The sequence below is a fragment of the Phyllostomus hastatus genome, unplaced genomic scaffold (genome assembly GCF_019186645.2).
Source record: "Phyllostomus hastatus isolate PE091 unplaced genomic scaffold, TTU_PhHast_1.1 phas_scaffold_200, whole genome shotgun sequence".
Taxonomy (NCBI): Eukaryota; Metazoa; Chordata; class Mammalia; order Chiroptera; family Phyllostomidae; genus Phyllostomus; species Phyllostomus hastatus.
In genome coordinates, this window is record NW_025334016.1 from 6,205,661 (window position 1) to 6,232,770 (window position 27,110).

Here is a 27,110-nt window from a genome sequence, read left to right on the forward strand (position 1 = left end):
GCATGCAAAGGAAAAGTTCTTGAGGGAAATTCAACATGCTACTCCAGTGAACACATTAATAATAAACAAGAAAGTGAAAGGGCCTTATTGCCATAACATTCCCTTAAACCAAAGCCTAATCCAGAGCAAGGTCCTAACTCTCTTCAATTCTATGAAGGCTGAGAGAGGTGAGGAAGTGGCAGAAAAAAGTTGGAAGCTAGCAGAGGTTGGTTCATGAGGTTTAAGGAAAGAAGCTGTCTCTATAACATAAAAGTGCAAGGTGAGGTAGTAAGTGCTGATGGAGAAGCTGAGCTAAGGTAATTAATGAAAGCAGCTGCAATAACAACAGAATTTCAATGTAGGCAAAATAGCCTTATGTTAGAAGATGCCACTTAAGACTTGCATAGCTAGGAGGAGAAGTCAATGCCTGGCTTCACAGTTTCAAAGGATAAGCTGACTCTCTTGGTAAGGGATAATGCAGGTAGTGACTTTAACTTAAAGGCAATGCTCATTTACCATCCAAAAACCCTAGGACCCTTAAGAATGATAAGAAATCAACTCTGTCTGTTCTCTGTAAATGGAACAACAAAGGCTGGATGACAACACATCTCTTTACAACATGGTTTCCTGAATATATTATGCTCACTGTTGAGAAATTGCTCAGAAAAAAAGATTTCCTTTCAAAATATTACTGTTCATTGACACATTGACTGGGCACCACATCACCCAAGAGCCCTGATGGAGACACATGCCAAGGTTAATGTTTTTATGCCTGATAATATAACATTCATTTTGAAGCCTGTGGGTCAAGGAGTAATTTTGACATTCAAGGCATATTATTTAAGAAATATATTTTGTAAAGCTATAGCTGCCATAGATAGTGGTTCCTCTGATGGATCTGTGCAGAGTGAATTGAAGACCTTTTAGAAAGGATTCACCATTCTAGGTGCCATTAAGAAAATTTGTGATTCAGGGCTTCTGGCCAAGATAGAGGCATAGGCACATTTACTTTGCTTCCTCACACAACCAAAAGAAGGATAACAAATAATTTAAAAACAAAAACCAAACAGAACTGCCAGAAAATCAAACAGAATGTAAATCCGACAACCAAGGAGTTAAAGAAGAAACATTCATCCAGACTGGTAGGAGGGGCGGAGATGGGAAGTTGGAGTGGCAAGGACTCACAGCAAGGTGGCAGCTGCAGTGCCAAGATATCCCACATTAACATGCACATAAACTGGGAGGAACAACTGGGAAGCAAGACAGACCATGCAACCCAGTATTCCAGCATGGGGAAATAAACCCTCAAAAACCCTGGTTGTAAAAACCCATGGGGGTTGAGTGGCAGGAAAAACTTCCAGTCTCACAGGAGAGTCTTCTGGAGGGGCCTACGAGATCCTAGAATGTACACAAGCCCACCCACCTGGGAATCAGCACCTGAAGGAGCATAATCCACTTGTGGGAAGTGACTGAAAGTGGGGTGAAAGTCAAGCAAGCAGCACTGTTTCCTCTCTGACACCTCCCCAACATACAGTGCCACAGTGCCATGAAGTGGGTTGCTCCACTCTGGCAAATATCTAAGGCTCTGCCCCTTACTACATAACAGATGCACTGAGACAAAGAAATATGGCTCAAATTAAAGATCAAAACTCCAGACAAACAACTAAGTGTTGAGGAGATAACCAACCTATCAGATGCAAAGTTCAAAACACTGGTAATCAGGATGCTCACAGAAATGGTTGAGTATGGTCACAAAATAAAGAACTGAAGGCTATACAAAGTGAAATAAAAAATATATAGGGAATCAACAGTGAAGGAAAGGAAACTGGTACTCAAATCAATGATTTGGAACAAAAGGAAGAAATAAATATCCAACTGGAACAGAATGAAGAAACAAGAATTCAAAAAAAAAAAAAAATGAAGAGAGGCTTAGGAATCCCAGGACAACTTTAAACATTCTAATATCCAAATCATAGGGGTACCTGAAGGAGAAGAGAAAGAGCAAGAAATTGAAAACTTATTTGAACAAATAATGAAGGAGAACTTCCCCAATCTGACCAAGGAAATAGACTTCTAGGAAGTCCAGGAAGCTCAGAGAGTCCCAGAGAAGTTGTACCCAAGGAGGAACACACCAAAGCACATCATAGTTACACTACCCAAGATTAAAGATAAGGAGAGACTCTTCAAAGCAGTTAAGAGAAGTGGAGACAGTTACCTACAAAGGAGTGTCCATAAGACTATCAGCTGATCTCTCAAAAGAAACCTTGCAGGCAAGAAGGGGCTGCAAAGAAGTATTCCAAGTGATGAAAGGCAAGGACCTACATCCAAGATTATCTTATCTAGCAAAGCAATCACTGAGAATGGAAGGGCAGATAAAGTGCTTCCCAGATAAGGTCAAGTTAAAGGAGTTCATCATCACGAAGCCCTCATTATATGAAATGTTAAAGGGACTTATCTGAGAAAAAGAAAAAGATCAAAACTATGAACAGTACAATGACAACAAACTCACAACTATCAACAACTGAACCTAAAAAACAAAAACATACTAAGCAAACAACTAGAACAGGAACAGAATCACAGAAATGGAGATCACATGGAGGGTTATCAGCGGGGAGGGGGAGGGGAGAGTGGGGGGAAAATACAGGGATTAAGAAGCATAATTGGTATAAAATAGACAGAAAGAGGTTAAGAATAGTATAGGAAATGGAGAAGCCAAAGAACTTATATGTATGACACATGTACATGAACGGAATGGTGGAGGGAGGGGCAGTGAAATGCAGAGGGTGATAAAGGGGAGGAAAAAAATGGGACAACTGTAATGGCATAATCAATAAAATATACTTTAAATAAAGGACATTTGTGATTCAGGGGAAGTTAAAATATCAACAGTGATTGAAGATTGGAAGAAGTTAATTTCAACCATCATGAATGACTCTGAGGGGTTCAAGATTTCAGTGGAGGAAGTAATTGCAGATGTGGTGGACACAGCAAGAGAACTTGAATTAGAAGTGGAGGCTGAAGATGTGACTGAATTTCTGTGATCTCATGATGAAACTTGAACAGATGAGTTGCTTCATATGGATGAGCAAAGAAAGTGGTTTCCTGAGATGGAATCTTCTACTCCGGGTGAAGATGCTGTGGAGACTGTTGAAATGACAACAAAGGATTGAGAACATTACATAAACTTAGTTGATAAAGCAGTAGTAGGGTTTGAGAAGATTAACTCCAATTTTGAAAGATGTCCTACTGTGAGTAAAATGCTATCAGACAGCATTGCATGCTACAGAGAAATTGAAGGGAAGAGTCAATTGATGCAGCAAACTTTGTTGTCATTTTAAGAAATTGCTACAGCCACCCCAACCTTCAGCAACCACCACCCTGATCAGTCAGCAGCCATCAACATCTAGGCAAGAGTCTACCATCAGAAGGTTACGACTCTCTGAAGGCTCAGGTGACAGGTAGCATTTTTTAGCACTAATGTATGAAAAAAATTTTTTATCCTCACCCAAGGACATTTTTTCATTGTTTTGAGAGAGAGAGGAAGGGGCAGAGAAAGGGAGAGAGAGAGAGAGAAACATCACTGTGAGAGATAAGCACTGATTGGTATGCTCCCTGACCGTGAATGCAAACACTCCAACCACCTGAGCCACACCAGCCAGGGCACTGACATAGTTTTAATTGAAGTATGTACATTGCTTATTTTAGACATAATGCTATTGCACACTTAACAGACTACAGTATAGTGTGAACATAATTTGTTCATGCACTAGGAAACCAAAAAATTTGGGACTCACATTATTGTGATACTTGCTTTATTGCAGTGGCCTGGAACCGAACCAGCAATATCTCTGAGGTATGCCTGTATTCAGTTCTTTCTAGCCTTGCTTATTCCTGGTTTAAAAAACCCCTCTTGCCTAACCCTTGAGATACTTGTAGATCTTATTGTGAGAGTATTCTCTCCATTAGAATAGACCCTACTCCCTATTGCAATATTCTCTTTTGACTCCTTGAGATAATTCTTTCAACTAGTCTTTCCTTACAAAGTCAGAATTTGTTTATTTGTCACACATTATTTGTGTAATGCAAATTTCTTTCAGAATAACATTACTCACTGAAGGTTTATTTCTTAGGCTATTTCCAAAACTATTCATACAGATGGTTCAATGGTAACTTTATCATTCAAATAATCCAAGAACTGCCTCTCAATTACTTTTTCAGATTTAAATTTTAATTAGTAACTATACTCCAAAATTCTTGTGATCTAGTGTACAGAATGAGTTTCCTACCTATTATCACTCATATACCAAGGGCTTATGATTTCACTAAACTACCAAAATCTCTGCCATTATCTATTTTCCATTTCTACACTTCTGGAAAAATTTTCTAAATCACAATTTTAAAGCTAGCAAAATGTGTATTTGAAAGAAAGTATATAGGTTTTTATATAGGAAAAGAGAACAGAAAAAAATGAAAAATGAAGCACAAATTAGTCCATATAGTGGAGGAGGGGAACACTTAAAAAAAATCCAAACTGCTTATTACAGAGTAAAAAATGAGCAGCCTCTCATTTCACATTTTCCAAACTGTTACATTTCTTGAATATGGTATTAAGATGAAATTGAATATGTAAGCTAAAGAGCTTTGATAGCTTTAATATATAAACATGAGAGCCATATCTAAACCATGTAAGATGGGACATCCAGATTAAGAGATGTTTATGAGTAAAATGTTGATATTATAGATTATGACCAATATACTATATGTAATATCAAGCCATATTTATACCTAGAATTAAATAATTATGAATCATTTTAGTTTAACAAATAGTCATATAATTTCAGAAGTAGATAATGTGGATTTAAGTCTTCTCTGCATTTTTTAAAGGCAAAAAAATTAAGATATAAAAATTAGGGTTTTCTTTTTCTACACAGTTGCTCTTATGAATAATTACTATAAATTGCCTCAGCTTTGGAGATTCATCAGCAGGTACTCACAGAAAGTAACTGTCAACAGGATTTGGTTAGTAATACAATTATAAACTTCACAAAAAAACTGGTATCTTATTTTAAATATAGTTGCCAGAAATGCTTGGTACAACACAGCAAAATGATTGAATCATTAAAAACAAACACATTTGTTTTTCAAGTTGGCTTGTCAGCCTTTCAAAGCTTCAATATAGTCACAAAAAGAGCCACCAAGGGAAAACAGGCAGATGTACCATCAAGGCAGTTTGCTAAAACAGCACTCCTAATTTATTGCCTAAGATCTATGGAAATACATGATTTTCTATATAAAAATAAAAATTAAAACCCCCTTGTAGGAACATATACTATCCAGTGAGCCATTTTGTAATTAAATGACTACTCTGGTCAGGAACTATGATTTTTTAGATTAACAAGTAGCCCATATACTTTCAGAAGTAGGTAATGTGGATTTAAGTCTTCTCTGGATTTTTTAAAGGCAAAAAAAAAAAAATTAAGAAGAAAGAAATCATGTCCCCCCCACTCTACATAGTTGATCTTATGATAGTTTAGTTACTGTAAATTGCCTCAGCTTTAGAGATTCATCAGGGGGTGTTTTGCTGAAAATTATTCCACTACATTGAAGTTCATTTCTAATAGTTTTTTTTTCAAACTACTCCATGAAATACAAAATCCTTTTTGTTTTCACCAAAGGACTACTATTAACAAATATCATTTTAAAAATACTAAATAAGCTTAAGGAGTCCATCAGCCATAAGCATCCATGAATAATACCTATAATCAGAATGATTATCTAATAACTTAAAAACAACATTAAATTAATATTGCATGTGTATATGGCATGGCACATAAAGGATAATTCCTTAATGTTAGAAACAATGGGTCTTATCATTTCAAATATTTAATTTTTAGAATATAATATGATATATTAAATCTATGATCAGGGCTTAACAACACATGATCAACCTGTTCAGGAAAATGAAACAGAATATAAGCCTTAACATCTTATAATTTCTTGGATTATTTCTAACCATTTCAACTGTAAGCCATAGTGGAAGAAGTGGTGACAATAAGAAAATGTAACTGCAAATAATAGGTTTTGGCAATGCTTTCAGCATGCAAAAGGGGAAGATATAGATTTATTAGCTAGACCAGTAATTATTCTACAAAATGAACATAAATTTCCTACGTAAATTAAGTCTATTAAATATTCATGTTTCCTGAGGAAAACAACGGACAGTTTTTGATTATGCTATCAGTTACATTAATCAAAAAGTTCTACCTATACAGAACAATTTGGATTATTTGAAAACCAAAACCTGAAGCTAAAATGTTTTTGCCTATATGCCCAAATTTTTGTGTGCTATTTATCCATTCTGTGGATAAGTGTATAGATCATGAGGAATCTAAAAAATGGTTTTATTTAAAAATAATTGTACCTTAACAGAAAGTACAAAAGTAGTACAGAGAGGTTCTCTGTACCCTTAATTCAGTTCCCCCCAGTGGTAACATCTTATATAACTAACTATAGTACATTATCAAAACCAGGAACTTGACATTGGTACAGTTGACAGACCTTATTCAGATTTCACCAATTTTACATCTACCTGTGTATGTGTACAGCTATTCAATTTTATCACCATGTGTAAATTCATGTAGTCGCTACCACAGCAGAGATATAGAAATGTATTTTCAAAAAAATCACACAGTCTATGACCTTTAGAAATACTTTTTTAAAACACAACATAATTCCTTTGATACTCACCCAAGTAGCTGCATGCATCAATAGTTTTTTTGTTTTTCCCCCCTGAGTAGTATTCCACGGTATGGATGTGCCACAATTTGTTTAACCACTAACTCATTATAAGACATTGTAGTTCTTCCTATATTTTACCTCTTTCAAATGGAAACTCTATGTGTTGGCCACCATGAGTAATGCTGCAATGAACACAGGGGTGTGTATATCTTTGCAAATAAATGTTTTTGAGTTTTTCAGGTATATACCCAGGAGAGGGATTGCTGGGTCACATGGTAACTCTATTCTTAGTTTTTGCGGAATCACCATACTGTTTTCCAGAGTGGCTGTACAACTGGAGACAACCAGAGTGTCCTTCCATAAAGGAGTGGATAAAGAAGATGTGGTACATATATACTATGCAATACTACTCAGCCATAAGAAAAGATGAAATACTGCCATTTGTGACAATATAGATGGACCTTGAGAATATTATGTTAAGCAAAATACATCAGTCAGAAAAGCTAAGACCCATATGACCCATATGATTTCACTCATAGGTGGGATATAAAACTGAGATTCACAGACACACACAACAGTATGGTAGTTACCAGAGGGAAGGGGGAGGAAGGGTAGTAAATGATAAAGGGAGCCAAATATATGGTGATGGAAGATGATTTAACTTTGGTTGGGGGACACACATTGCAATATACAGATCATGTATCATAGAAATGTACACTTGAAACCTATAACCATAGGATCTTGTTAACCAATGGCACCCCAATAAATTTAGTTAAAAAACACAAAAAATAAAATTAAAAAGTAGAAATTCTATGAAAACCTGATTACAAGTCTTAGTGTGAATATAGGTTTTCCTTTCTCTGGGATACACATTTCCCTAAAGTACAATTGCTGGACTGAATGGCAAGTATATGCTTAGTTTTTTAAAGAAACTGCCAAATTATTTTCCAGAGTGTACCAATTTATATTCCCACCAACAGTATGTGAAAGATCCAGTTTTTCTCATATCCCTACCAGAATATATTATCTTTTTTAACTGTAGCCATTCCAAAGTTGTGTAACAATATCTCACTGTGGTTTAAATTTCTATTTCCCTAATACATAATGATGTTGAACATTGTCATGTGCTTGGTAACAACTCATATAATCTTCTAAGAAAAATGTCCATGTCTTTTACCCACTGTCTAATTGGATGATTTCTTTTTCTTCTTTTTACTGTTGAATTTTTTTCATCTATAGATTGTACATTTGATATCATGTCTAAGAACTTCATCTCCTAGGTCTCAATGACTTTCTGGTATGTTTTCTTTTAAAAGTAGATGATTATTTTACATTTAATTCTACAATCCACTTTGGATTAATATGTATATAAAACACGAGGTTTAAGTTGAGGTTCAATTTTTGGCTTATGGATGTCCAATTGCTCTAACACCATTTCTTATAAAAACATGATCAATTCTTCACTTAATTGGGTTCGAAGCTTTGTCAAAAATCAGTTGGCTGTACTGAACTTATGTGGGGTTATTTCTGGGCAATCAAATCTGTTTCATTGATCTATGTGTCTAACCCTCTGCAAGTACCACACTGTATTATTATAAGTAAATAAGTATTAAATGGGGTAGAATGATTCCTTCCACTTTATTACAGTTTTTCTAAATTATTTTAACTATTCTTGTTCTACTGTGACTCCATATACATTTTAGGATAAGACTTCTATATCCACAACAAATCATCCTAGGACTTTAAATGGAAATGACACAAACCTACATAAAAATTCGGGGAGAAGTGACATCTTTACTATGTTGAGATTTCCAATTCATGAACAAAGGATATCTATTTATTTATAACTTTGAGTTTTTTATCAGAGTTTTGAACATTTTACCATAATGCTCTTATGGGTTTCATGTGACTTAAACCTAAGAACTGACTTTATTTTGGGTAATTGCAAATCATGTTGTATTTTTAATTGTGTCTTCCAGGTGTTCTTTGCTAGTATATAGAGAAATACAATTAATTTTGTTATGTTCCTCTCCTATCATTGATGAATTCATTTATTAGATCTAGGAGTTTTTAAGATCCTTGGGATTTTGTACATAGACTTTCATGTCATTTGCAAATAGAGTTTCATTCCTTTTTCCTTTTTCTTGAGCAATGTGGCTGCGGTTTATTTTTTTCTTTTCTACAACACATTATCTGTACAACATTATTGTGTTCACTATCCCAATTCTCTGTCCATCACCATTTGTCTCCCTACACCCTCCTCCACTTTCCTCTAGGAATCACCACACTGTCATCTGTGTCCATGACTTTTTTCTGTTCCCCCGCCCCTTATCCCTCCAACACCCCACCCTCAATGGCTATCGACTTGCTCTCTATGAATCTGTCATTATTTTGCATTTTAGTTCATTTTGTTCCTTGGATTCAACATAAGAGTGAAATTATATGGTACTTGTCTTTCTCTGGCTTATTTTTCATAGCATAATGCTCTCCAGGTCTATCCATGCTGTCGCAAATGATAAGATTCCCTTCTTTTTTATGGCCAAGTAGTATTCCATTGTGTAAATGTACCACTGATTTTTGAATCCACTCATCTACTGATGGACATTTGCACTGCTTCCAAATCTTGGCTTTGTAAATGATGCTGCAATGAACATAGGGGCGCATATATTCTTTCGAATTAGTGTTTCAGGTTTCTTTGGATAAATTTTCAGAAGTGGAATCACTGGGCCATAAGGCAGTTCCAGTTTTAATTTTTTGAGAACCCTCCATACTGCTTTACAAAGTGGCTGAACCTATACGCATCCCCACCAACAATGCATGAGGATTCCCTTTTCTCCACATCCTCACCGACACTTGTTCATGGTTGATTTATTGATGGTAGCCATTCTGATAGGTGTGAGGTGATATTTCATTGTGGTTTTAATTGACATTTCTCTGATGATTAGTGATGCTGAGCATCTTTTCATATGGCTATCGGCCATCTATATGTTCTCTTTAGAGAAATGTTTATTCAGGTCTTTTGCCAATCATATCACATTGGATTGTTTGGTTTATTTATTTTTTTCTTGTGTTGAGTTTTAAAAGTTCTTTATAAGTTATGGATATTAACCCCTTATCAGACGTATTGGCAAATATGTTCATCCATTCAGTGGGTTGTCTTTTCATTTTGTTGATTATTTTTTTTTTGTTTTTCAAAAATCTTTTAGTTTGATATAGTCCCATTTATCTTTTATTTCCCTAGCCTGAGAAAATGTCGGAAAAAATATTGCCCTGAGAAATATCTGAGATTTTACTGCCTATGTTTTCTTCTAGGATTTATATGGTTTTGAGTCTAATATTTAAGTCTTCAATCCATTTCGAGTTTATTGTTGTGTATGGTGTAACAAGGTGGTCTAGTTTCCTGTTTTGTACATAAATGTCCATTATTCCCAACACCATTTACTGACTAGACTACTGTTAGCCCATTGTATGTTTTTTTCCCTTGTTTATCAAATATTGAGTATAAAAACATGGGTTTACTTCTGGACACTCCATTCAGTTTCACTGATGTGTATGTCTGTTTTTATGCCATTACCATGCTGTTTTGATTACTCTAGCTTTGTAGCACAGCTTAATATCAGGTAGTGTGATTCCTCCAACCTTGTTCTTCTTTCTCAAGATCACTGTTACTCTTTCAAGTCTTTTGTGATTACATATAAATTTTTGGAATATTTATTCTAGGTCTGTGAGATATGCCATTGGTATCTTGATAGAAAATGTATTGAATCTATATACTGATTTAGGTATTGAATCTATATACTGATTATGGGCATTATAATGATAATTCTTCCTATCCATGAACATGATATATGCTTCCACTTATCTGTATCTTCAGCTATTTCTTTCTTCAATGTCTTAATTTTCTGAGTACAGGTCATTTACATTCTTGGTTAAATTTATTCCTAGGCATTGTTTTTAAAGCAATTGTGAATGGAATTATTTTTTTAGTTTCCCTTTCTGATAGTTCATTATTGGTGTATAAAATTGCAACTATTTCTGGATATTTATTTTCTTTCATGCTAGTTTACTGAATTCATTTATGAGTTCTAATAGCGTTTTGTTGTCATCTTTAGGGTACTCTATATACAGTATCATGTCATCTGCAAATAATGAGTTTTACTGCTCCTTTCTAATTTAGCTGCCTTTTATTTCTTCTTCTAGTCTGATTGCTGTGGCTTGGACTTTCAGTACTATGTTGAATGAGACTGGTGAAAGCAATCATCCTGTCTTGTTCCTGATCTTAAGTAAAATATTTTTACATTGTGTACGATGCTGGGTGTGGGTTTGTTATATATAGCCTTTATTATGTTCAGGTATGTTCCCTCTATTCTCACTTTGCTGAGTTTTTATCATAAGTGGATGCAGGATTTTATCAAATGCTCTTTCAGCATCTATGAATATGTTCATGTAGTTTTCATCCTTCATTTTGCTTATGTGATGTATCATGATAATTGATTTGTAGATATTGTATATGTTGCATCTCTGGAATAAATCTCACTTGATCATGGTATATGATCTTTTTAGTGTATTGGTGGATCCAGTTAGGTAATATTTTACTGAGGATTTTGGCATCTATGTTCATCGTGGATATTGGCCTATAATTTCTTTCTTTGTAGTATTTTTATCTGGTTTTGGAATTAGGATAATGCTGGCTCCCAAAATGAGCTTGGGAGTCTTCCCACCTCTTGAAGTTTTTGGAATAGTTTGAGAAATATAGGTGTTAGTTCTTTGAATATTTGGTAAAATTCACTTGTGAAGCCTCTGGTCCAGGACTTTTGTTTGTTGGGAGTTTTTTTATTACTGTTTCAATTTCAATAGTTGTAATCTGTCTATTCAGATTCTTCCTGATTCAGTTCTGGAAGACAGTATGTTTCTAGAAATTTATTCATTTTGTCCAGATTGTCCAATTTGTTGGCATACAGTTATTTATAATGTTTTCATATAGTCTTTTCTATTTCCTTCATGTCAGTTGTTACTTCTCTTTCATTTCTCATTTTATTCATTTAGGTTCACTGTCTTTTTTTTTCTTGATTAGCCTGGTCAAAAGTTTGTCAATCTTGTTTATTGTTTCAAAGAATCAGCTCTTTGATTGATTGATCATTTGCACTTTTTTTAAACTCTATGTTGTTTATTTCTGCTCTGATCTTTATTATTTCCTTCTTTCCACTCAGTCTAGGCATTGTTTGTTATTCTTTCTCAAGTTCCTTTAAGTATAAAGTTAGATTGTTTATTTGAGCTTTTTCTTGTTTCTTGAGATAGCCCTATAATGCTATGAATTTCCCTCTTAGGACTGCTTTCAATGTGTCTCACAAACTTTGGGTTGTTGTGTTCTCATTTTCATTTGTCTCCAGGTATCTTTTGATTTGTTCCTTCGTCTCACCGTAAACTCATTCAGTGTTTAGTAACATGTTATTTAGCTTCTATGTGTTTTTCTGTATTTTTCTTATGATTGATTTCTAGTTTCATACCACTATGATCAGAAAAGATGCTTGATATGATTTCAATCTTCTTAAATTTGAGACTTGTTTTATGTCCTCACATATGGTCTATCCTATAAAAGGTTTTATGTGCACTGGGAAAGAATGTATAATCTGCTGTTTTGGTATGAAATACTCTGAAGATATCAATTAAATCCATCTGATGTAGTGTGTCATTTAAGGCTGCCATTTCCTTGTTGATTTTCTGTCTGGAAGATCTTTCCATTGATGCCAATAAGGTCTTAAAATCCCCTACTACGACTGTATTACTGTCAATCTCTTCCTTTATGTCCATCCACATTTGCTTTATATATTTAGCTGTTCTTATGTTGGGTTCATGGTATGTTTACAAGTGTTATGTCCTCTTCTTGTATTGCTCCTTTTATCACTATATAGTGTCCTTCTTTGTCTCTTACTATAGCCTTTACTTTAAAGTCCATTTTGTCAGACATATGTATTTCTACCCCAGCATTTTTTCATTATCATTTGCATAAAATCTTTCTCCATCTTTTTACTTTTAGTCTGTGCACATCTTTCATTCTGAGGTTGGTCTCTTGGAAACAGGATATATGAGATTCTAGTTTTCTTATCCATTTGGGTATTCTGTCTTTTTTTTTTAAATAAGTTTGTTTATTTATTTATTTTTAAAAGATTTTTATTTATTTATTTTTAGAGAGGGAATGGGGGGGGGAGAGAGAGAGAAACATCAATGTGCGGTTGCTGGGGGTCATGGCCTGCAACCCAGGCATGTACCCTGACTGGGAATTGAACCTGCGACACTTTGTTTCGCAGCCCGCGCTCAATCCACTGAGCTATGCCAGCCAGGGCTGTATTCTGTCTTTTGATTGGAGTATTTAAACCATTTACATTAAAAGTGATTATTATTTTTTAAAAATATTTTATTTACTTTTACAAACAGAGAGGGAGGGAGTGAAACATCAATGTATGGTTGCCTCTTGCATGCCTCCTCCTGGGGACCTGGCGGGCAACCCAGGCATGTGCCCTGACTGGGAATTGAACCAGAGACCTTTTGGTTTGCAGGTCTGCACTCAATCCACTGAGCTACACAAGCCAGAGCTAAAAGTGATTATTGATAGGTACATAATGACTCCATTTTATTCTTTTTTAAACAGATTTTATTTGCTTATTTTTTAGAGAGAGGGAAAGGAGGGAGAAAGAGAGGGAGAGAAACATCAACATGAAAAAGAAGCATCAATTGTTGCGTCTCCCACATCCCCAATTGGGCTGTTGGTCCACCACCCAGGCATGTGGCCCAACCAGGAATTGAACCAGCAGCCACTTAGTTCACAGGCTAGCACTCAATCTACTGAGCCACACCAGCCTGGGCACCATTTTATTCTTATAACTGTGTTCCTCTATGTTTTTCCTTTCTTCTTCTTAAAGCAGACCATTTAAAATTTCTTGTAAGGCTGGTTTGGTGGTAAGAAATGTTTTCAGCTTTTTTTGTGTGTTGAAGCTTTTTATTTCTCCTTCAATTTTAAATAATAGCCTTGCTAGGTAAAGTAGTTTTGGTTGTAGGTCCTTGCCTTTCATAATTTTGAATATTTCATGTCAATCCCCTATTGTCTGAAATGAAATAGTTTCATTTCTTTCAAGTCCATGTGCTTATATTATTTGTTCTTGCCATATTCTGATGTCTTACCGCACTAGGCTGACTAAAAATGGTGAGAGCATACATCCTTATGCTGTTCCCATTGTGAGGGGAAAAACACTCATCTAAAGTTTATGCCTAAAATCATTGTTTCTAATTTTTTATTTTTTGCATAGAGAAGTCCAGTTGTACCAGAACCATGTGTTGAATAGTCTGTACTTTCTCCACTGGATTGCTTTTGCCAGTTTGTTAAAGATAGCTGACTCTATTTGTGTGGTTCTATTACTGGGCTGTCTTTTCTTTTCTTTTTTTAAAAGTGTATTTTATTGATTACGCTATTACAGTTGTCCCAATTTTCTCCCTTTATACCCCTCTTCCCTGCACTGCTCCCCTCACCCTCCAGCACTCCCCCCACCCACAGTTCATGTCCATGGGTTGTACATATAAGTTCTCTGGCTTCTCCATTTCCTATACTATTCTTAACTTCTCCATGACTATTTTATGGCTACCTATTCTGCTTCCTATTCCCTGTACCTTTTCCCCAAACTGGCCCCCTCTTCCTCCCCACTGATAACCCTCCATGTGATCTCCATTTCTGTGATTCTGTTCCTGTTCTAGCTGTTTGCTTAGTTTTTTGTTTTTTTTTTTTGGTTCAGTTGTTGATAGTTGTGGGTTTGTCATTTTACTCTTCATAGTTTTTGATCTTCTATAGCCTTATGCGTATTCCTTTACAGGTAACTCTTTCCTCTCGCTGCTTTTAAGAGTCTCTCCTTATCTTTAATCTTACATAACCTTACATAACCTTACATAATCTTAATTATATGTGTCTTGGTGTGTTCCTCCTTGGGTACAATTTCTTTGGGACTCTCTGGGCTTCCTGGAAGTCTATTTCCTTTGCCAGATTGAGGAAGTTTTCCTTCATTATTTGTTCAAATAAGTTTTCAACATCTTGCTCTTCTTCTCTTTCCGGCACTCCTATGATTCGGATGTTGGAACATTTAAAGTTGTCCCAGAGGCTCCTAAGTGTCTCTTCATTTTTTTGCATTCTTGTTTCTTCAGTCTGTTTCAGTTAGATGCTTACTTTTCCCTTTTGTTCCAGATCGCTGATCTGAGTGCCAGTTTCCTTCCCTTCACTGTTGGTTCCCTGTATACTTTGCTTTATTTCACTTTATGTTGCCTTCATTTCTTCCTTCTTTTCACAACTGAGCTCAATGAATTCTGTGAGTATTTTGAACTCTGCATCAGATAGGTTGGCAATCTCCTCATCGCTTAGTTCTTTTGCTGCAGTTTTGATCTGTTCTTTCATTTGGGCCATATTTCTGTGTCTTGGTGTACCTGTTACGTGCAAGGAGTGGAGCCTTAGGTGTTCACCAGGGCAGGGCAACCCATGTCACTGCTTTGTGGCACTATCTGTGGGGGAGGGTCAGATAGGGAACAATGTTGCTTGCTTTGTTCTTGTCCCACTTTCCATTACTTCCCACAAGCATTTTGTGCCCTTTAGGTGCTGTTTTGCAGGTGAGTGGGTTTGTGCTCATTTTAGGACCCTGTGGGTCTCTCCAAGGTACTCTCTTATGAGGCTGGGAGTCTCTCCCGCCACTACAATCCCCACAGATCTTTTCCTCAAATTGTGGTTTTGAGTCCTTAGTTGCCTGCGCTGAAACCCCGGGTTTCGCGGCCCATCTTGCTCCCCAGCTTTCCCCCAGGCTTGACCGTGCATGAATGTGGGATTGCTTGTGCAGTCTGCCAGCCACTGCCTTGTCCACCCTGTCCTCTCTACCCCACTGCCCATCTTATTCTCTCCTTGGTTTATTTTTTTTATTCTTGTTTCTCATCCTATATTGTTGACTGTTTGTTTCTTCCTTATGTTCCAAATCATTGATTTGAACCCCTGCTTCCTTCCCTTGAAGTAGACTCACTGTGGATTTTTCTTTATTTCACTTAATGTAGTCTTCATTTCTTCCCTTATGTGTTTCCATACTCAATGACATCTCTGAGCATCCTTATCACCAGTGTGTTGAACTCTACATTTGGTAAGTTGGCTATCTTCATTTCGCTTAGTTGTCTTTCTGGAGTTTTGATGTGTTCTTTCATTTAGGCCATATTTCTTTGTCTGCTCAATTTGGCACCCTCCCCATGTTTGTTTCTGTGTATTGGGTAGAACTGCTTTGACTCTGTTTTGCTGCACCTGTTACATTGTAAGGGGCAGAGCCTTAGGCATTCACCAGGGTTCACTGCTTTGTAGTACAGTATGCAGTGGAGGGGTTGAGAGGGAACAATTATACTTGCTCAGCCCTGCCCTGTTTCCATCCACTTCCCTCCACTTCCTGTATGTGGCTGGAGCTCTTCTAGCTGCTGCCCTGGTGCTGAATCCCAGAGTGGGTGAGTATGCATATGTTTTAGGGCTATTCGGATCCTTTTAATGGACTCTTCTGAGAGATCAGCAGTTTCCTCCACTGCCCCAATGCCCCTGACCTGGTTTTTACTGCCAAAGTTATGAGGCTTTCTTTCCCTGGTGCTGGAACCCTGGGACGTGTGGTGTGGCCTGGGGCTTGGGTGGCTTGCTCACCAGGTATCCCTCCTAGTTCTTATCCACCATACATGAATGCTAGGCACCACAGCCACTGCCTCACTGCCATGACCACATTGCGTCCTCTCAGCACTGGCTCCATGTCTTTGCCCCTCCTACCCATCTGGATGAGTATTTCTTCTTTAAATCCTTGGTTGTCAAACTTCCATACAGTTCAATTTTCTGGCTCTTCTGGTTCTATTTTATTTTGAGGTTAGTTGTGATCTTTCTTATGGTTATGTGAGAAGGCAATGTGTGCCTACCTATACCTCCATCTTGGCTGGAAGTCTCCCAAACTGTACTTTGCAACCCCATGGCTATTCTGTAACTACCCATTTCTACTTCTTCATCCCCTCACCTCTTCAGCCATTCCCCCAAGCCCCCTCCCATGTGGCAACCATGAAAATGCTCTCCATATCCATGATTCTGTCTCTGTTCTTCTTGTTTGCTTAGTTTGTTTTTCAGATTCAGTTGTTGATAGGTTTATGTTTATTGCCATTTTATTATTCATAGTTTTGATCTCTTTCTTTTTTTTAAATAAAACCCTTTCACATTTCATATAATAATGGTTTGGTGATGATGAACTCCTTTAGTTTTTTTTTTTTTTTTCTTGTCTGGGAAGCTCTTTAATGGCTCTTTGAATCTAAATGATAGCTTTCTTGGATACAGCAATTTTAGCTATAGGTCCCTGCTTTTCATGTCTTTGAGTATTTCTTGCCAATCCCTTCTAGCCTGCAAAGTTTCTTTTGAGAAATCAGCTGACAGTCTTATGGGAACTATCTTGTAGGTAACTGTCTCCTTTTCTCTTGCCGCTTTTAAGATTCTCTCTTGATCTTTAACTTTTGGCATTTTAATTAAGATGCATCTTAGTGTGGGCCTGTTTGCACCCATCTTGTTTGGGACTCTCTGTGGTTCCTGGACTTGCATGTCTATTTCTTTCACCAAATTTAAAAAAAAAGTTTTCTTTCATCGTTTTTCAAATAGATTTCCAATTTCTTGCTCTTCCCCTTCTCCTTCCAGTACCCCCATGATTGGAATGTTTAAATTTGTCTCACAGGCTGCTTACACTATCCTCATTATTTAGTTATTTATTTTGGATTATTCTTTCTTCTTTTTGTTCTGATTGTTTTTTTTTCCCCTTCCTTATATTCCAAATCATTGATTTGATTCTTGGCTTCATCTACTCTACCATTGTTTCCCTGTAAACTGTTCCTTATTTTAATTAGTGTATCCTTTGTTTCTGCTTGGATCTTTTTTTTTATGCTGTTGAGGTCCTAAGTTCCTTGAGCATCTTTATAACCAGTGTTTTGAATGCTGCATCTGATCGACTGCTTATCTACATTTCATTTAGCTCTTTTTCTGCAGTTTTGATCTATTCTTTCATTTGGGCAATGGTTCTTTGTCTCCTCATTTGGAGCCTCCCCATGTTTGTTTTTATGTATTAGATAGAGCTGCTTTGACTCCTTGTCTTGGTAGCATGGCCTAATGTAGTAGGTGTTGTGTTGGGTCCAGTGACATAGCCTCCTTTACCACCAAAGCTGGGTATTTAAGGTATGCCCTTTGTGTGGGCTGAATACACCCTCCTCTGGTAGTTTAGCCTTGATTGTTGTTGGCAGGTCAATGGGAGGGATTTATCCAGGCCAGTGAGCTACAAAGACTGGCTGTGACCACCAACCACTAACCTCCATGCGCCATGGAGGATCAGCTGTGCAGGGGCAGAGTGGTGGTGCTCCAAAGTGGTCTGTAGCTGTCCACCAGCTGTGCATGTTCTGGGGTTTCCCAGATGGTTCAGTCCAGGTCAGCCAGCACTTGTGTTCCTCCTGGGAACTCCCACCATGAGCTACAAAGTAATCAGCAGATGGCTGCTATCTATGCTGATCTTGGAGGTTCCTGGGCAAAGCCAATCTGTGATCCAAAGCTGGCTGCTGCTAGTGCCAAGCCTTGCTTGGGCCACTTAACCAGAGGTCGGGGATTGAGCGCTTGCTGAGGCTGGTTGTTGCTTGTTTGAGAGGTTTTAGGAAGATGTGAAGCTTGAGCTGAACCAGCCATTCATATGGAAAAGCAGCTTGAGTTGTCTCTTAAGTTGGGTCTGGCAGACTCAGGTATTCTCTAGGGCAGAGAGAACCATGGGAGCTAGATTGATAGAATCTCAGAGATGTCCCCTGCCTGCTGGGTCTGTGGGGTGAGGGCTCAGTAAAGGAGGCCTCTGCTCACCTTTGCGTCTGAGAGAAAGCTGTCCCCCAGCTCTCTCTTTGATGCCAGACACTTCTGTTCCCCCTCGTATGCCACTCGTGCCTTCCAAGCTACTACCCTGGTGCTGGAGCTCAGAGGTAGTGAATCTGAGTAAGTCCATGTGCAGGTACTTTGAGAGGCACTGCTTGAGACTCAGTATTTCCTTTCACCAACTCAGTCTCCACAGGTTTTTGCAACCAGAAGTTATGGAGGCTTATCTTCCTTGCACTGGAACCTTGGGCTGAGGGGCTTGCTGTGGCGCTGGAACCTCTCCTCCCTAATTTTTATCCACCACACATTGGGTTTGGTATCAGCCCATTCCATGTTCCCGTGTCTCCTACCAGTCTGGATGGATGCAGCTTCTTTAGTTCCATAGTTGTTGGCCTTCCCATTCAACTTGATTTTTGAGTTTTGAGTGATGGTTGTTGTGCAGTTTAGTGTAATTTTGATATGGTAGCATGAGGAGGGGAGCCGTGTTTACTTACACTTTGCTGACGAGAAGTAGGAACCAAAGTTGTAAATTTTGATGAAGCGCAATTTATCTATTTTTTGGCTTTTGTGCTTTAGTTTTCATATTTATAAAACCATTGCTTCATCCAAGGTCATTGTTTATTTCCATGTTTTCCTCTAAATGTTTTATAGTTTTAAGTCTTACACTTAGATCTTTTATCAATTTTCAGTTAAATTTATACATGATACACAGTAGTGGTCCACCTTCATGCTTCTGTCTAGTTGTCCTAGTACTGGACAACTGGACAAAACTGAAGGTACTATTCTTTCTCCTTCAAATCATCTTGACACTGGTTGGAAACCATTTGACTATAAATGAATGGTTTATTACTGGATTCTTAATTCAATTCCTTTAATCTACATGTCAATCCTTATGCCAGTACCACACTATGTGTATCAATGCAGCTCTACAGGAAATTTTGAAATCAGGAAATGTGGGTCCTCCAACTTTGTTCTTTTCCCCTAAGATTGTTATGGCTATTTGGGGTTTCCTCCTTTCCTATGTGAAGAAACATATGATCAGTCTTTTGATCAACTTAGGAAGTATTGTCTTTTGATTGATGAACATGGGAAGTCTTTCCATTTATTTACTACGTCCTTCATTTGTTTCAACAGTAGTTTATACTTTTCAGTTTACAAATATTGTACTTCCTTAGTAAGTATAATCTTCAGTATTTTATTCCTTTCAATGGTGTCTGTTAGATGAACTTGTTTCTTCTTAATTTCATTTTCAGATTTTTCACTGACAGTGTATAGAAATACAATTGGTTTCTGTATAATGATCATATATCTTGCTAAACACATTTATTAGAACCAATAATCTGTTGCAGTTGATTCCTTAGGATGGTGTATATTCATGATCATGCCCTCTGCAAACAGAGGAAGTTTTATTCCTTCCTTTCCGATCTGAATGCTTTTTATTTTTCTTGTATAATTTTCCTGACTAAAATTTCCAGTACAATGTTGAATAAAAGTGCCGAGAGCACACATCCATAAAGCATTCATCTTACACTATTAAATATGACATTAGCTATTGGTTTTTCTTAGATATTTTAAAAATCAGGTTGAAGAAGTTCCTTTCTACTCATAGTTTGTGAGTGCTTTTTATCATTAATGGGTATTAGATTTTGTTAAATGCTTTTCTTTATCTCTTGAGATGATCATGTGATTTTTGTCCATTATTCTATTAATAGGGTATATTACATTGCTTGAATATTTTAAATGTTGAACCCAGCATACATTTCTAGGATAAATCCCACTTACTCATGTTATATAATACTTTAAAATACCTTTAACAGATATAATGAACATACCATGCAATTTGGCCACAAAACGCATAATTTAATGGATTTTAGTATATTCACAGTCATGCAATCATCACCACATTTAATTGCCTCAAAAAAAATCCAATATCCATTAGAAGACAATCTCCATCCCACCTTTTTCCAGGCCCTGGTAGCCACTAATCTACTTTCTTCTGTTACTGTAGATTTGCCCATTCTAGATACTTCAGGTGAACAGAATATATATTATGTGATCTCTTGTGATTACCTTATTTCACTTTGCATAATGTATTCAAGGTTCATCCATGTTGTAGCTTATATCAGTATTCCATTTTGTTTAATGGCTAAATGAATATTGCACTGCAGAGATATACCACATTTTGTCTAACCATTCATCAGCTGATAGACATTTTAGGTTCCACCTTTTAGCTATTATGAATAATGCTGCTATTAATATTCATATATAAGGTTTTATGTGGACATGTTTTATTTCTCTTGGGTAGAGGCCAAAGGGTAAAATTGCTGGGTCATATGATAACTGTCTTTTCATTATTGAGGAACTATAAAATATTTTATATGTTGCTGGATACAATGTGCTAGCATTCGCTTGAGGACAGGGGTGTTTGTATTCACAGATACTGCTTTGTAGTTTTCTTGTGGTGTCTTTGTCTAGTTTTGGTAAAAGGATAATGCAGGGCCTATAAAGTAAGTTGAAAAGTGTTCCTTCCAATTTTTTCAAAAAATTTGTGAAGGAATGATGTTAATTTTCTAGCTGTGTAGTATAAGTCACCAATGAAGTGCCTGGGTGTAAACCAGGAGTGTCCAACCTTTTGACATCTCTGGACCACACCAGAAGAATAAGAGTTGTCTTGGGCTACACATTAAGTACATTGTGACATACAATCACCAAAAAAACTCAATGTTTTTCAAGAAATATTTATTCATTTTTAGAGAGAGGGGAAAAGAGGGAAAAAGAGAGGGAGAGAAACATTGATGTGTGGTTGCCTCTTGCACGCCTGGGGACCTGGCCTGCAATCCACGCATGTGCAATTCAATTGCACTGGGATTTGAACCGGTGACCCTTTGGTTTGCAGGCCTGCACTCAATCCACTGAGCTACATCAGCCAGGAAAATCTCGTAATATTTTAAGTAAACTTATGATTTTGTGTTGGGCTGCATTCATAGCCATCCTTGGATGCATGCAGCAGGTTGGACATCCCTGGTCTAAACTTTTCTTCATGAAAAGTTTGGATAACATGTTTAGTCTCTTTTCCTGTTTAAGGTCCATACAGACATTCTATTTATTTTTGAGTCAGTTTTGGTAGTTTGTCTCTTACTAGGAATTAGTCCATTTCATCTAGGTTATCTAATTTGTTGGCATATGATGGTAATATTCTTTTACTTTTGTAATGTCAGTAGTAATGTCCCTTTTCTATTCCTAATTTTATTAATAAAAATAATTTCTTTTTAGACTGATAAGTCTAGATAAAGGGTAAATTTTTTATCTTTTTAAAGAAATGACTTTTAGCCTCATTGATTTTCTCTATTTTTAAATTCTTTATTTCTCTTATAATTTTTATTATATCCTTCTTTCTGACTGCTTTGGGTTTAGAGTTCTCTTCCAGTTTTTTAAAGTCAAAGGTTAGGTTACTAATTTGAGATCTCCTCTTTTTTTTGTTGTTAGTTCATGTCTTTAATTAACTTATATACAATTTCCTTATCTGAAGCAATAGGTCAGACAACATTTGCCACAATAATATCTGTCAAAGTGGCCAGAAAGATTCCAGTACCACATTCACCTGAAGGTCTCTGCTAAAGAAGGCAACTGATTTTGCCATTTTTATACACTTTGTACTATTTCAGGACAGCCAGCACAATCTTCTATCCCATGCTTATTTTTCTTGGGAGTGGTGTAAGACCTCTCCTTCCTCTTCTTAGCACCACCATGAAGTCTCAACACAAGACAAAGAGTGGACTCCTTTTTAGTGTTGTAGTCAAACAAAGTACATCCATTTTTCAGTTGCTTACCAGCAAATGACAGTCTTTTTGGATCAGGAGGCATTCCTTCTATATCCTGGATCTTGGCCTTTACATGTTTTATTGTAGCTGAGGGTTCAACCTTGAGAGTGTCAATCTTCCCCATAAGGGTTTTCACAAAAATTTACATCTTGATGGGGATTCCACCATAGGTGGTAGATGAGAAAGCGAGATCTTTCTTCTTTTTTTGTTAGGCATTTACAATAATATATTTCCCCCAATCACTGCTTTTTCTACATCTCATAAATTTTGGTATATTGTGTTTTTGCTTTCACTCACCTCAAATTATTTGCTAATTTCCCTTGCAATTTCTTGTTTGATTCACTAGCTATTAGTAGGGTGTGGTTTAGTTTCCACACATTTGTCATTTCCCCAAATTTCCTTCTGTCATTGATTTCTAATTTAATTCTTTTGTGGTAAGAAATGATACTTTGTAAGATTTTAATCGTTTTAAATTACCTGAGACATATTTGATGGATGAACATACAGTCTATCGTACATAATGTTCTACGTGCTCTTGAAAAAAATGTGTATTCTGTTGCTGAATGGGGCATTCATTCTACGGGTGCCTGTGAGGCCTAGTTGGTTTATAATGTTGTTCCAGTCTTCTCTTTGTTGACCACAAGGCTGGCTGTATTAATAATTGAGAGTTGGGCACTGAAGTTTCCAATTATTATAGAATTATCTATTTCTCTCTTCAATTATATGTTTTTGCTTCATGTATTTTGGGGCTCTGTTGTAATGTGCATATATGTTTATAATTGCTCTATCTCCATGATGGATGGACACTTTTATCATTATAAAATGTCCTTTACCTCTAGTAATGATTTCTGTTTTAAAGCCTATTATGATATAACTATAGCTGCTCCAGCTTTCTTTTGGTTATTGTTTGTATGGTACCTTTTTTTTCCTATACATTTACTCAACCTATTTGTGTCTCTGACTCTAAAGTGTGTCAACAGAAAGCATTTAGTTGGGTCATATTTTTCATCCATTCTGCCAATCTCTGCATTTTAACTGGAGTGTTTAATTCATTTACATTTAATGTAATTACCAATAAGGTAAAATTTATGCCTACAATTTTCTATTTGTTTCCCATGTCTTTTTTTGTTCCTGTATTGCTCCATTACTGCCTTCTTTGTGTTAAATAGACATTTTCTAGTGTACCTTTTTAATTCCTTTGTCTTTTTAAAATGATTATTATTTGTAAATCTTTTCCCCTTGTCTTTTTAAAATTATACTTCGTAAGTTAGTTTCTTCTTGCTTGATTTGGGAATAACATCTAACATCTTATACCAATTTGGCTCACATTAATACATATAAACTTAATTGAAATGGTATACAAATACTTTGTTCCTATATAGCTCCATTCCCTCGTTTGTGCTATTTTTATTCCAATTACATCTTTATAAACTGCAAGCCCAGTGACACATTTATAATTACTTTATGTAGTTGTCTCTCAAATCAGGAGAAAAAAATTACAATAAAAATACATTTATACTGTCTTTTATATTTACATATGCAATGACCTTTACTAGTACTCTTTATTCTTTCCTATAGTTTTAGTTATATCTAGTGTTTTCTTCTGAGCCAAAAGGACTACTTTAACTGTTTCTTGTAGGGCTGGTTTGCTAGTGACAGATGTTCTGTTTTGTTTATCTGAGAATGTCTTAATTTATCCTTCATTTTCAAGTATGCTTTTGCTGGATACAGAATTCTTGGTAGGCAAATTTTGTCTTCTGCCCTCTATGGTTTCTGATGAGAAATCTGTGGTTAATCTTATTGAGGATCCTTTGTGTATGATGAATTGCTTCTCTTGTTCTTTTCAATTCTTCTTGTTTGTTGCTTTTGACAGTTGATTATGATATATCTTTGGGTTTATCTTACTTGGACTTTGTTGAGCTTCTTGGACATGTAGATTTATGTTCTTCATCAGATTCAGGAAATTTTGGGCCATTACTTCTTCAAATATTCTTTCTATCCCTCTCTCCTTCTGAGACTCCAGTTATATACATTGTTGACATGCTTGATAGTATCCCTGAGGTCTGTGAGGCCCTGTTAATTTTCTTCAATCTCTTTTCCTCCTGTTCTTCAAATAATCTTTTTTTCTTAAATTACAATATACATTCAATATTATTTTATATTTGTTTCAGGTGTGCAGTATAGTGGTTAGACAATCATATACTTTACAAAGTGCTCCCCTCAATATTTCAAGTACCCACCTGGTATTGTATAGTTACTACAATATTATTGACTATATTTCCTATGCTGTACTTTTGTGACTCTTTTGTGACTACCAATTTCTACTGCTTAATAATCCCTTTACCTTTTTCACTCAGCCCCCAAACCTTTCTGGCAACCATCAGTCTAACCTCTGTATCTATGAGTCTGTTTCTATTTTGTTTATGTTGTCTTTTAGATGGCACATATAAGTGAAATCATATGGTATTTGTCTTTCTCTGTCTGACTTATTTCACTTAATATAGTGTTCTCTAGGTCCATCCATACTGTCACAAATTGTAAAGTTTCATTCTCTTTTGTGTCTGAGTAATACTCTATTGTATATATGTACCCCACCTTTTTCATCTACCAGTCTGTGGATGAGCACTTTGGGTTGCTTCCATTTCTTGGCTATTGCAAATAACACTGCAATAAATACATATGGCTGTATACGTTCTTTCAAATTAGTGTTTTGGGTTTCTTTGAATATATATACCTAGAAGTAGAATTGCTGGGTCATAAGGCAGTTTCATTTTTAACTTTTTGAGAACCCTCCATACTGCTTTCCACAGTGGCTGCACCAATCTACATTCCCACCAACAGTGCACGAGGGTTCCTTTTTCTCCACATCCTTGCCAACACTTGTTGTTTGTTGATTTATTGATGACAGCCACTCTGACAGATGGGAGGTGTATTTCAGATGGGAGGTGTATTTCATTGTGGTTTTAATGTGCATTTCTCTGATGATGAATGATCATTTCATATGTCTATTGGCTATCTGCATGTCCTTTTTGGAGAAGTATTATGTCCTCTGCCCATTTTTTAATTGGATTGGATTGTTTTTGGTGTTCAGTCATGCAAATTCTTTATAAATTTTGGATATTAACCCCTCATTGAAAGTACCATTGGCCAATATTTCCTCCCATTCAGTAGCATGTATTTATTTTGTTAATGGTTTCCTTTGTTGTGTAAAAACTTTTTAGTTTGATACAGTCCCATATGTTTATTTTTTTTTGTTTGGTTTCCTTGCCTGAGGAAGTATGTAATAAAAAATATTGCTATGAGAAATTTCAGAGACAAACTAAATAAACTTAATGGACTTATCTTCAAGAATGCTAATGCTTTTTGTTTTCTGCTCAGATTTGTTATTGAGCCCCTCCAGTGAATTTTAATTTTGGTATTATCATTTTTAACTCTAGATTTTCTATTTTATTCTCTTCTTAAAAATAAAGTCTATGTCTTTATTGATAGTGTCTATTTGGTGAAATATCATTCTCGTACTTCCCCTTTAGTTTTTTACACATGGTTTCCTTCTTTTCTTTTTAAAAAATATTTTATTTATTTTATTATACAGAGAGGAAGGGATGGAGAAAGACAGGGAGAGAAACATCAATGCGTGGTGTTGCCTCTCATGTGTCCCATACTGGGGATCTGGTCCACAATGCAGACATGTGCCCTGACCAGGAATCAAACCAGTGACCCTATGGTTCATAGGCTGGAGGTCAATCCACTGAGCCACACCAACCAGGGCATGGTTTCCTTTATTCCTTTTTGAACAAATTTGAAATAGCTGATTTAAACTCTCTGCCCAATAAGTATAACATCTGGGTTTGCTCAGGGACAGTTTCTATTGATTGCTTTTCCCTGTTAATGAGCCATACTTTCTTGTTTCTTTGCATGTTTCATAACTTTTTGTGGAAAATTAGACATTTTAAATAATATGTCACCTCTGGAAATCAGAGCTTCATCTTCTCCATGGTTCATCTTTATTGTTGGTGTTTATTTGTTTAGTGAGTTTTTGGGACTAATTTTGTAAAGTCTGTATTCTTTGTTGTATGTAGCCACTAAGTCTCAGCTTGGTAAGCTTAGTCTTTGTTCACAGGCTCTGTGTATGTGCTGGAGCACGCCTTCAACAGTCAGGGACGTAGCAACTCTGCCTTAGCACTCAATTTATGCTTTTACAGTCTGAAAGTCAGCTATAGTTGAGAGCTCAAGACCTTTTCAAATCTTTCTTGAGCTTGTGAAAAATCCTATACATGTTCATGGCCTTTTTGGTTCCCGTGAATATGCTGTAGCTCTGGGCCCCTATAGACATCTCACTAAACAGCTTTTATTTGTAAGCTTTTAGGTTAGTTTTCTATTTGCCCCAACTGTTATCTTCTGCCTCAAGCCTTCTAAGTGGGGTCTTCCAGACAGGTCAAATAATGACAATTTCCTTGGCAGGAGGCTTTGAAGAAGTTCCATCTATGTTCTGCCTCCTCTGGTGGCAGTCAGTCTCCCGTTTTTGTTTTTGTTTTTGTTTTTTTCATTCTGATTGTGAACTGTTGTCAAGGGTACTGTGGAGCTGGAGAGAGTTGAATGGGAAACGGGGAAGGTGAAAATGCCAGATAGCTTACTGTTTGTTTTTTTAATCAAGA

At 36.4% G+C, this 27,110-nt stretch overlaps 1 protein-coding gene and 1 pseudogene across 11 annotated transcripts in view; both read right to left on the minus strand.

The window, feature by feature from the left end:
- Nucleotides 1-27,110, minus strand: part of CASK (calcium/calmodulin dependent serine protein kinase) — a 422,712-nt gene that overhangs the window by 297,931 nt on the left and 97,671 nt on the right. The window lies entirely within an intron of this gene.
- LOC123832656 lies at nucleotides 22,154-22,603 on the minus strand (annotated as a pseudogene).